At 46.0% G+C, this 12,193-nt stretch overlaps 1 protein-coding gene across 8 annotated transcripts in view; it reads right to left on the bottom strand.

Moving 5' to 3' along the window:
* Positions 1-12,193, bottom strand: part of MGAT5 (alpha-1,6-mannosylglycoprotein 6-beta-N-acetylglucosaminyltransferase) — a 334,005-nt gene that overhangs the window by 13,877 nt on the left and 307,935 nt on the right. The window lies entirely within an intron of this gene.

Genomic DNA, 12,193 nt, shown 5'->3' on the forward strand with positions numbered 1-12,193 from the left:
AGCAAGAGTTAAGTTTCTATGGCACATTTATTGTCAAAAAAATCACCAAACTTCTAAAGACCCAAAACACTTCTAATATTAAACATTGAAACAAATGTGAGCTATACATACATTTAAGACAGACAAATTTAAGTAAGATAAATTATTTACTCAATTTTTGGTGAATCAGTGAGTAACAGCAGTTGTAGTGGTGGTGGGCTCAGTTGAGTAATACACATTCGTGAAGTGAAAATCGTTAAGGCGTGCCTCCTCCCACCTCGTAATTCACTATCAATCAATCACTAACATGGCACCGTAATCAGGCCTGCCTCCACCAGCTGGTTTGTTCCCTTCTCTCTGATTTCTTGCATGTGTATGATTATCGTAGACTTTATCAAGCTTTTATTGTACAATAATTTGTATCGATTCATTTGTTTTTGAACTCTCTTATTCCAGCTCGGGGTCGAGGGTGGCTGGAGCCTATACCAGCAGCTCAGGGTGCCAGGCGGGAAGCAGCCCTGGACGGGACACGGTTCCATCTCAGGGTGCATTCACATACACCCCCACTCACTCATGCTGGGACCATGTAGACATGCCAGTTCACCTCAGGTGCCCAGCTGGGGGATGTGAGAGAAAATCAGAGTCCTTGAAGAACACCCATGAAGACACAGGGAGAATGGGCCGACTCCACACAGACAGTGGGCCCGGCCAGGAATCAACTTTCTTCAATCACAACATTATAGCAAAATGACATTATTTGAAGATCTTCTGTACAACATTTCATATATTCAAGAACTGGAAAAATAGTCTAAGTAGCATATGATAGGATGAGCAGGAATATGGCACCCCCTACCGGGAACATGTGTTAAGTGCTCCGAGTTGGGCAGAGCCAGTTGACCCTGGGATCTAGAGGGAGCAGAGGAAACCAGCAGGTCTAAGGAGGACTTGGGGGTTAGGAGAGGGTTGGAGGACTGCCCCTGAGAAGTAACATGGAGTACCAGCACCAGGAGTGGTGAGGACATGTACTTTTCAATGTGTGTCCTTCTGGAGTATCCTACTTTTTTTCTCACATTTCCTTTCCAGATCTGTGTGGAGGAGTTGATCACTAATCTCAGGGCCCAGGGCTCCTAGCACTGGTGCAGGCTGAGGAAATGTTTCTGCCCCTCCCTTGTCTGTCATGTGGAATGCCACCACAGGGATATGAGGGTCTCATGCTACGAGGCGGGTCCCTTGGCATGGAGGTGGGTGTAGCACCAGAACAGAGGCTGGCCCAGAGCTGCATCCAGAGGGCATACTGTTGCCATTTTTTTTTTTTAACCTTGTGCTTGTATATATACTTTTTTGAGACAGAGTCTTGTGCTGTCACCCAGGCTGGAGTACAGTGGCACAATCTCGGTTTCCTGCCACCTCCGCCTCCTGGGTTCACGCAATTCTCCTGCCTCAGCTTCTCGAGTAGCTGGAACTACAGGTGTGTGCCACCACACCCAGCTAATTTTTGTATTTTTAGTAGAGACGAGGTTTTGCCTTGTTGGCCAGGCTGGTCTTGAACTCCTGACCTCAGGTGATCTGCCCACCTTGACCTCCCAAAGTGCTGGGATTACAGGTGTGAGCCACCATGCCCGGCCTTGTGTTACTTTTAATGAGCCAAAAGACAGTAAGAAAGAACAAAGCAAAACCCACCCAAGGCTCTGTGGGCAGCTGGCCTTGCGAGCACATCTTGCCTCTTGCTTTTACCAGCTATGTAACCTTTGAGCCTTGAAGAGCAGAGGCTCTAAATAGTCTGGTTGCAAATTGTCGATGGTGATGATTGAGAATAGCCACCTATTTGGGCAAAATACCTAACAGTCTGAAGACTTAGTTTCCTCATCAGAAACTAAGATGATGATACTGATGATTTCTTAGGGTTATTGCGTCTTCCTATCTCCTTGAAGGAGGAAATGCTGAGAAAGGCATTGCCAGCTGAGAAAGGCAACTGTAGGTTACTACCGGGTTACTTGGTGCTAGCTTCTCTTATAGTCTCCTTAAATCAGGGATCCTGATTCCAACAAGGCAGGCAAACCCACTGCTGCCCTCCACTCATGTGTTCCTATGATAAGCGGACTCGACTACTCCAGCCTGAGTGAGTTTTGGTGGTTAATGAGCAAAATGCTTCACCAAAGAGTTGGCAGGAAACCTAGAACTTGGATTCCTATCAGCTGCAAACAAAATTCCAGGAAGGTCTAATAATTCAGAGATGAAAAGAAACACATTGGATTATTGAGGGATATTAGGATGCAGCTTACTCTTCTGAAAATGATGCACAGTGGGTGAATGGGTAAGAAGAGTGTTCCAGGACCCATACAGCCATAGGCACCACCAGAGACAGACAACTGGACAGGAAGGCCCTCAAATGACTCCTTATATTCATGGTGATTTTGAGCACAATCCAGGCCCCTGTTAAGCCTGGATTGTGGCAAGATAACTTGAGTCAGAATGCTGCTACTAAGGCTGACAGCATGACTGCACAGACCTGTGGGACCCTGAATGGGGACACAGTGATCACTGGTGGCTGTTGCTTTCTTAGGTGACAGGAAACCTACTGGCTGGCCTTTGACATTCTGCCCATCCCATCGGGACAGTTGTCATCAGACAGGAAGAATGAAAGCACACAGTGATCAATGGAGTTACTGATGATCAGAGCTGAGTGAGGACATGGGCATTTGGAAAAGGTAAAGTGTTTTTTGGTTGTTTTTCTGGTTGGCTAATGCAAGCAACCTTGTTTATATAGTTTGAATATCCCTTATCTGAAATGCTTAGGATGAGAAGTGTTTGGATTTTTTCAGATTTTGGAATATTTACATATAATAAGCTATCTTTGGGATAAGAGTCAAATCTCAACATAAAATTCATCTATATTTCACATATATCTTAAACATGGAGGCTAAAGGTAATTTTATACAATATTTTAAATACATTTGTGCATTAAACAAAGTTAAAGTACTATTATGTGTGAAATTTTCCATGGTAGTGTCACGTTGGTACTCAAAAAGTTTCTGATCTTGGAGCATTTTGGATTTTCAGATTAGGGATACTCAATCTGTAATTCTTTTTTTTTTGAGACGGAGTCTCGCTGTGTCGCCCAGGCTGGAGTACAGTGGCATGATCTTTGTTCACTGCAACCTCCCTCTCCCAGGTTCAAGCAATTCTCCTGCCTCAGTCTCCTGAGTACCTGGGATTACAGGTGCATGCCATCACACCCAGCTAATTTTTGTATTTTTAGTAAAGACAGGGTTTTGCCATGTTGGCCAGGCTGATCTTGAACTCCTGGCTGATCTTGAATTCGCTTGCCTCAGCCTCCCAAAGTGCTGGGATTACAGGTATGAGCCACCATGCCAGCCCGCTCAACCTGTAATTCTTTAGGAGCAGTTGGATAACGTCTGCAGCCTTTACATTTTATAATAGAGAGACTTTTCAATCCACATACACCAAGTCATGCGACTGAACAGAAAGAAGCCAAGTGGGAATGTTTCTCTCTGCGTCTTGGATTTGGCTTGACCCAGTCCTGGATTAGGGTGGGGAAATGAAGATCCACGAAGGCTGAAAGCTCCTGTTTAGGCTTATGAATCATGACTTGTAAGAAAACTGTGGAACATCTTGGCCGGGCGCGGTGGCTCAAGCCTGTAATCCCAGCACTTTGGGAGGCCGAGATGGGCGGATCACGAGGTCAGGAGATCAAGACCATCCTGGCTAACACGGTGAAACCCCATCTCTACTAAAAATACAAAAAAAAAACTAGCCGGGCGAGGTGGCGGGCGCCTGTAGTCCCAGCTACTCGGGAGGCTGAGGCAGGAGAATGGCGTAAACCCGGGAGGCGGAGCTTGCAGTGAGCTGAGATCTGGCCACTGCACTCCAGTCCGGGCGACAGAGCGAGACTCCGCCTCAAAAAAAAAAAAAAAAAAAAAAACAGAAAACTGTGGAACATCTCTACTTACATGACACCTACAAACAGAGCTGAGGGCAGTATCTCTGTGTACCTGTTGAGTTTGGAGACTCTTTAGAAACTTGGCTCCTTATTCATGCTCAGCCTCATGGGGTACAGGAAGCAGCACAAGGGTTAACACTGAAGCTAGAGGCCAGGCGCAGTGGCTCATGCCTGTAATCCCAGGACTTTGGGAGGCCAAGGTGGGCAGATCACCTGGGCTCAGGATTTTGAGACCAGCCTGGTCAACATGGTAAAACTCCATCTCTACTAAAAATAGAAAGAAATTGGCCAAGTGTGGTGGTGCGTGCCTGTAATCCCAGCTACTCAGAAGGCTAAGACAGGAGAATTGCTTGAACCCAGGAGGCAGAGGTTTCAGTGAGCAGAGGTCGCACCACTGCACTCCAGCCTGGGCAACAGAGCAAGACTCCATGTCAAAAAACAAAACAAAACCCTGAAGCTAGGGCAAAGAGTCTTCCTTTGTTTGACAAGGAGGAAGTGACGTGGTGAAGGAATGTGTTTCAAGTCAGAAGGAGCAGATTGGAAGCCTTACCTCACCACAGTGGTGCTTTGGGCGTGTTACCTGGTCTGGTCTCATCTCCTGCTAGTCTGCAGAGAGTGAGGCTAACAGATAGTAAGAAGTGGAGCTGAGCAGAATGCAGCAAATGGCAGGTGCTCCATAAATGCTCCTTTTCCTCCTGTTAGCCCTTCTTAGAAGAGCTGCCTGTGCCCCGTAAAGCTTCCAAGGTATGGCATTGGAGACATCTGCAGAACCTGGGGCAGCCCTAGATGAATGGACATCTTGCACCCTGGTCCCAGCAGGGAAGGATGGCACCGCAAGGCCCAAACCATGGCAAATGCCCTTAAAGCTGCACTGCAGGACTGATATGCCCTATTTGTTCATTTCTTTGTAAACTACAGCAGCCTCCCCTCTCAAGGTCCCCCTCAACGTGTGTGCTTAGTTCAATCCTGCACATGAACACTGGAGCTCCAGGAACCCTTTCTGGTGCTCCCCAGGAGCATGGACTAGCATCCTCTCAGCAGTCTGTTTTGGGGGTCAACAGAATCAGGAATAGTAAAAATAGCAGCAGGACCTTCTCAAAGCTTGGTGCCACCTGGAAAGTCTAAAGGTGATCACACTGAACAGAGGGAGGCCTGAAGGTGGCAGGAGAAAACTGGGGATCTGGGTTAGGATTCTGGCTCCCAGCTGTGGGACTTCATAGATGTCTCTTCAGCTCTGCCTGCTCTTGCACATAAAATGAGGATGATGCCATCTGTCCTTCACTCCTTATCTAATTCCTGTGAGAAAAAAATGAGGTGACTGATAAGAAAGAACTTTGTGATGTTAACATTCCAAGGTTGACCATGCTTTGCTGCAAGGGTCTGGAGATAAAAGTTGAGTTGGCTGATTACATACGATAATTCACCTACATCCACAAAAGCCACCTTTTGGCCCAGCTGCTTTTAGGGCACAATTGAAATGGAAGCCCCTGTCATAGCCTCTTCCCTCCCATAAGTGCCAGTCCCATTGGGTGCTCAGAGAAGGCTAGGCATCCTCTGTTTCATTCAACTGAAGCACAGGCTAATAAGACAGTGCCAACTTGCCTTATCTCTTTACCATAAGCACTCATTCCTTCATTCACTGAACAAATACTTGCTACTAGGCAGAAAAGCATAAGGGCTCACAGAGCTCAGACTGCCTGGTGGACTCTTAACTCCTCCGTTTATTAATCATAATGTGTAACGTGCTCAGAAAAGCACCTGACACAAAAACACCATCTGCATGTTGGCTGTCACCATGACTACATGCAATCTAGTGCCTGGAGTGCAGGGGAGGGGATGATGAACCAGAGGAACCACAAAACCCTGCCTTCATAGGGCTTGCATTCAGTGAGGGAGACAGAAAAACAACAGATAAGTCAATATATGTAGTACATTAGAAAGTGGTAAGTACTCGAGAAAATAATGAAGTGAGACTGTTGGCAGAGATGATGTCCTGATAAGGCATCACTGAAGTGGTGGCAGCTGGGAAAAGACGCAAGGAAGTAAAGGAGTGAGCCACACAAGCATCTGGGAGGAGCTTTCTAGGCAGAGGAACATCTAGATCAGAGGATCTGACGAGGGAGTACATTCCAGGGGGAGCAGGCGTTTCTGGGTACCTTGGCAGAGTGTATTATGGGTCGGAAGTGATGGGGTTCAGGAGGGCCCTGAGAGTCGGAGCTTTTCCTTGAGGTAAGATGGAAGACACTGGAGATTTCTGGGAAGAGGGGTGATGGGATCTGCATGCTGGGAACAGACTGCAGGAGCAAAGCAGAAGCAGAGAGACAGGAAGCTGCCTCAATAGCACAGGAGAAAGATACGGGACTGAGACCCTGAGACAGGGCACCTCTATTTAACAAACCCCCATGAAACACTCATGTAAGCTGGCTTTGAAGGTCTCCTCATTCAGTACTTTACAAATGGCTATTAAAGTCTCCCACTGGGTGTTGGAAATACAAACATGAAGGAGACACAGTCCTTGGACTCAGAGATTCAGTGCACAGTCTAGTAAGAGAGGCCAAGGCTAAAAAATCACAGAACAGTACAAAACAAATGCCCAAATAGGTTGCGCAGGCCACTTGCAGAAAGGAAAAGATTAACACTAGGGAAGAGGAAAGTGGTGGTAGCAGTCAGAGAAGGCTTCCAGGAGATAGGGAAGGCCATCTGCATTTCGTAGGCTGCATAGAAGTTAGTAGCTTACCTCTAACATGGTGCTTTGCAGATAGCTGGTGCTGGGAACAGACTGCAGGAGCTGCTCAACTAAACCGAATGTTTTTTGCATCCTGAGGCTTTGACAGCAGCAGCAGTAGAAAAGGAAACTATTCTAACTCAACGAGCTCCTATGCAGGCAGATGAGATATAAACAGTAATTTCCAATCTGGTTAACAAGCCCGCTTAGAACACAGAACATCTGCATTCTTCCCTAACAATTATTTCAACCGATCACCAAATTTCTCTAAATGTGCTTGACTATCCTGAAATTTCCATGCAGTAGCCATAAACCAACGAAAAGTCTAATAAACAACCAATTTATGAGACAAATGAACACAACCAACCATGAAGAGGAGGTAAGAGCACTGCCTTAGTAAAGAAGGCTAATTAGCAGCCTGGGGAAAACACCATAAAAATATAGAAGGGGCCAGAGAAGGAGAAGAGAATGCTCCCTGGGAGAAGCGCTAGGTAGAGGGGCTGCTTGTTTGCGCCCTCTTGGTTTGCTGGGCCAGGGGAAGGGTCACTTGTTCAGAGCAAAGCAGAGGAGTGGTAACAGAAGGGCCAGTCAGAGAGGGCTGAGTGGTGTGTGAAAGGGGTCCAGAAACCCCCCACCCCACTCACTGCAGCCATCTCCTTCACAGAGTTACTAATAAGCCCACGAGAGATTCAGTGCAAGTGGATTTTGGTGGGAACCTACATTGTCTGCAACCAAGAACACAGGTTCACATATAAATGTCTGCAGGCAGGATCTAGAGGAAGAAAAACCAGAAATTGGCAAAAGAAAGTTGGTAGGACAGGTAGGACCATGAAAATGCGGTCTGGGCCCCGTTCGGTCGGCTATTTGAGGGATAAGGCACGTATTGGTTATCTGCGTTACAGCTGAGAAATCCAGGGCCTGGCACAGGAAGTGTTCCATTAATACTGAGTGACTGGATTAGCACACCTCAGGTGCCAGGCTGAAACTGACCATTCTTGGCGTGTGCTTTCCCTTAAAACAAAGTGAACTGTGTCCACACATGGCCCCAGAGGTTGTTTCCCAGAAGTGAGTGTGAATTTTTATTTCCACAAAAGAAACAGTGATGGTGCCTGTAAAACTGAGCAGCAGGCGGCAATCTCCATGAATTATCTCTACACATGCAATTCCCACTGAGCAACAAGCTCACCTTTGAAGAGCCGAAAACAGAAATCTACCTTATTCACACACTTCTAGGGGTCTACCCAGAAGAAGTGAAAACAGGTCCACACACAGATTGCATGTGAATGTTCACAACAGCACCTACCACATTAGTCAAAATGTAGACATAACCCCAAAGCCCATCAACTGGTGAATGGATAAACAAATTGTAGTATTAATCTATCCATTCATGGAATACTATTCAGCAATAAAATCAGTTCTGACACATTTAACAACATGGGTGAACCCCCAAAACATTATGCTAAGTGAAAGACACCAGAAATCTCCAGAAAAGGCTCATCTAAAAAGGCAGGCAACAGATCAGTGGTTTCCTAGGGCTGGGGTGGGAGCAAGGATTGATTGCTAACAGGGACAAGTGAGTTTTTTGGGGTGATGGAAATGCTGCTAAACTAGAGTGTGGTGGTAGTTGTGTAACACTAACAATTTGCTAAAAAAAAAAATCATTGAATTGCATCCTTATATGCAGTGAACTTTATGGTCTGTACATTATACCTCAGTGAGCCAGTTTGAAAAACACACTTTAGTTGGTTTCTGGGCTCCTGTGGCAACTCGTAGCGAAGGCTTTGAGAGCACCCACATGGGCCAGACATTGTTCTTAGTGCTAAACATTATCAAACTACCCTTTCTTCCACCAGCCTGATGGGTAGGTTGCATTATCCCTATTTCTCAGAAGAGGAAAGAGCACAGAGATGTTAAGTAACTTGCCCAAGGTCAGAAACACAGTGGCAAGCAGAGCTAAGATGTGAACCCAGGCAGTCAGCTGCTAGGGTTCAGTGCTTAATCATTACCTGCCTAGTCTCTCTGGGTGCAGGAATGGCTGGGTAAACAAAAGCTATTGATTTCTCAAGAGTAAACATTCCTCAAGCTAGTACCAACCTTCTTCCCTTTTCAATTTCTCCCTCTTTCCTCGCAATCTGTCACCTCTACCATTTCTCCCACCCTTGGACTATCCAGATTCATAACAACACCTACAACACTTGCATCTACAATACTACAATCCTTGCATCTACAACACTCCATAGTGGGCTTATTTTGGGCTCTGATGAACACACATCCTAGGACCTTCAGCTGATTCCACAGCCATTCTTGGAGTTAACTCTTTTTTTTAGCCTCCATCTCTCCAGAATGCTTTTCCCATGAATCACATAGCTCTTTACCAATTAACAAGATTGTGACCATCCTATACATTTACAGTGTCTTTACAGGAAATAGAAAATAGAATTCAAGAGCATATGTATGGTTTTAATAAATTAATCTGAAATTGCCATTCCTTCAAAAAAGTCCTGCTATACTCTCTGACCTGAGGCTAATACAAAAGACTTTCCCAAGAAATGCATAACGAAAACCTTAACAAGCCCAGAGATACTCGAGAGAGGGAACAATGGTGCTTGATCTTAGATTACAAAGAATTTCCCCCTGCTAGACACAGCATCTCTCTGAGAAAGCTGATTTAAAAGAGCATGCACTCTGAATCAACATTTTTAATACATTAAAGGAAGTGGGGACATTAAGAGAAAAGAGCAAGTGGTTTTCCTGGATCCAGGAGTCTTTCTCATTGGGTGCCTGCAGACAGCAAGGGCTGGGAATGGGGTGGGTTTCCTGCTGGCAACTGCTCAACCGCACACTGAAGCCCGGAGTGCCCTCGATTGCTGTCTGTTGGCTCCCTCTGGTTCCCACTGCCTTGGCTGAGCGTGACGGACAACCCTGAAAGGTTTCTGGAGTAAAAGCTTCTGTGTTCTCCTTGCAGATTACATGGAGAACTCTGAAGGCAGATATCAGCCTAATTAGGGCTGCAGGGCTCCTACCATTCAAGGGATGGGAAGGGCCTCCTAGGAGCTGCAGGCTTTCTTGTTCATACCAGGAAAACTTCCTCTCCACCCTCGCTGCCCTTTGAAGATACTCGTCTAGTTACAAAAAATAATGAATACTCCAACCTATAAAACACTGGGGTCTGGAGCTAAAAGAGGTAGAAGACTCAATCTGTGAACCAATGGGATCCTGGCTTCCTATCTTCCTTCTGGCATCAGGGGAACATTCTGGGTTTAACAGACCAATCTCTGAGATAAACTCAAAATAGGCCCCCCCTTTATTGCTCATTTAGGAGCATTTGGAGAATGTTTAATAAGAAATGCCCCTAAAACAAGATTCCTGGAATGATTTTTCTAAGCACCAATCTGATAGTTCCACTGTCCCTTAGTCTGCAACAAAGCCTTTAGCTTCCTATTATCCCAGAATCAAACTGGAATTCTTCAGCCGAGCCTCAGCATCTTTTCACATTCTGCAATCTCCTCCTCCAGCCTGGTCTCTTACCTCATCCCTCTCTTCAGTCAAGTGCCTATCATTCCCCATGACATTTTCCCCACATCTCCAGGCCTTTATATCTGGACTTGTCCAGCCTTCCATCTGTGCTACCAGTTTGCCTTCAGGACTCACCTCCTGCAAGATGCCTTTGGATACACTCTACCATTTCTCCCCCACCTTCCCTCTGCAGGCTGGGCCATATGATCCCAAAGCATCCTGTTACTTCACCATTACCAGGCTGAACCTACAGCAGTGGCACTTACTGCCTGTGGACTTGGCTGCCTTCTCCATGAAACTTGCAGCTACTTGAGGGCAGGGATGGGGACTTGGAGATATTCTCCTCCCCAACTGACTGCACAGCCCATGGCATGCTCCAGCTGACAAATATTCAGAGTAGAGGAATGAATCAACAACAGCAGGCAAAAAAGAAACCTCTGGATTTCTGTGAACCGCAGATCTCTGCAGAAAGGCCTATATGGTGGGGGTGGGGGGTGTGCAGTTTTATGAGCATGCTTTCCAGCAAACAATTTTGGTAACATGTATTATACAAATCATGAAGTCCAGGATGAGCTTCCTGGTTCCTGACACACAGGAATAAAAAGCACACCCTCCCTCCCTTCCTCCTTCCTTCCTTGTTTCTGTCACCTGGAAGTTACTGTGCACTGACCATGTGTCCAGCAGGTTTCTAGGGATACAGAGGTGAAGCCAGGTGGAGCCTCTGCATTATGGAGCATTTAGCACGGTCTATTTGGGGAACAGGACCTTCTTGTTTGAAAGGAAACCCAGCAAGACTTACAGAGGACCTGATAACTTTTAAAGACCGGCTGGGATTCCTGAGCCTCAGGGGAGAAATAAAAGCCTTCAAATAAACCTGATCAAGAGTCATTTATGCCTGGCAGTTGGGTAACTATTTTCCCTAAGAGGAAGTGGAGACAGGCAAAGAGGGTTTCAGCAGAAGCCGCAGGGATCTTAGTATGATCTCAAGAGAGCCGCCGAGATGGCGGCAAGAGCTGTGATGTCTTAAGACCCACAATTGAAGGAGGCCCTGCAACTCCTCTCTGCAGCTGCAGGAAGGGTAAGCAGCCCTTGACGACGTAAGAAGATGGGAAACAAAGCTCTGGACACCTTCTGTCTCCTGAGGTCCTGGTAAGCACTGCTGGTGCAGACTTGGCCTCACATCAAACCAGTATCAATTCTTGATTCCACAATCTGTAAGCCTGTAACGGTGAGTCTTGGTTTCCACTACCCAGATAATGGGGTTACTACTACCACCTCCTGGAATTACTGTGAGAATTAAATGATATATTAGATATGTCAGGTACACGCTGGCACAAAATCTGTATGGATGTGGTTGCTAGAGTTGTGATGATACTATCATTCTGGTGTCATATAAAGGCTGAATGAGATAAAGATTCAAATGGTTTCTCGTGAAACCAGATAATTATATTAAAAAGTAGTGTATTACAATACAATATAGCATAATGTATTAAATAATCACCAGTACCAGTTTGCATTTATTGAGCACTATGTATGTGCCAGGCTCTGTTCTAAGCACTTTGTACGTATTAGCTCATTCAATCCTCACATCAGCCCTATAAAGTAGGTCCTATTAGCATTATCTTTATTTTACAGACAAGGAAACTAAGGCATAGAGAGGCCAAGTAACATGCCCAAGTCATATAAACACATGGTGCCAGGAGTAAAACCCACATGGCCTGGCTGCAGAGCATGCCCTCTTGCTGCTAACAAAAGCTCAGCATATCAGACACACTGCCCCAAAGTATATGACCACAGCTCCCAGCTCCAACGGCAGCACCCACGGCTGCTGGCTGCTCGCCACAGTTTCAGTCTCCTCAAACCACCAACTCTTCCTTTGAAGCCCACCTTGGACCTACTTAGATTTTCAATACACCATTTCTATTTTCAGCTTGCACCATCCTCATCCCCTATTGTGTAAAGATCCCTTGATTGCCTTCAAAAATGCTTTAGCCTTTAAGAAGAGCACCTTA

The sequence above is a fragment of the Trachypithecus francoisi genome, unplaced genomic scaffold (genome assembly GCF_009764315.1).
Source record: "Trachypithecus francoisi isolate TF-2019V2 unplaced genomic scaffold, Tfra_2.0 Lachesis_group13, whole genome shotgun sequence".
NCBI lineage: Eukaryota > Metazoa > Chordata > Mammalia > Primates > Cercopithecidae > Trachypithecus > Trachypithecus francoisi.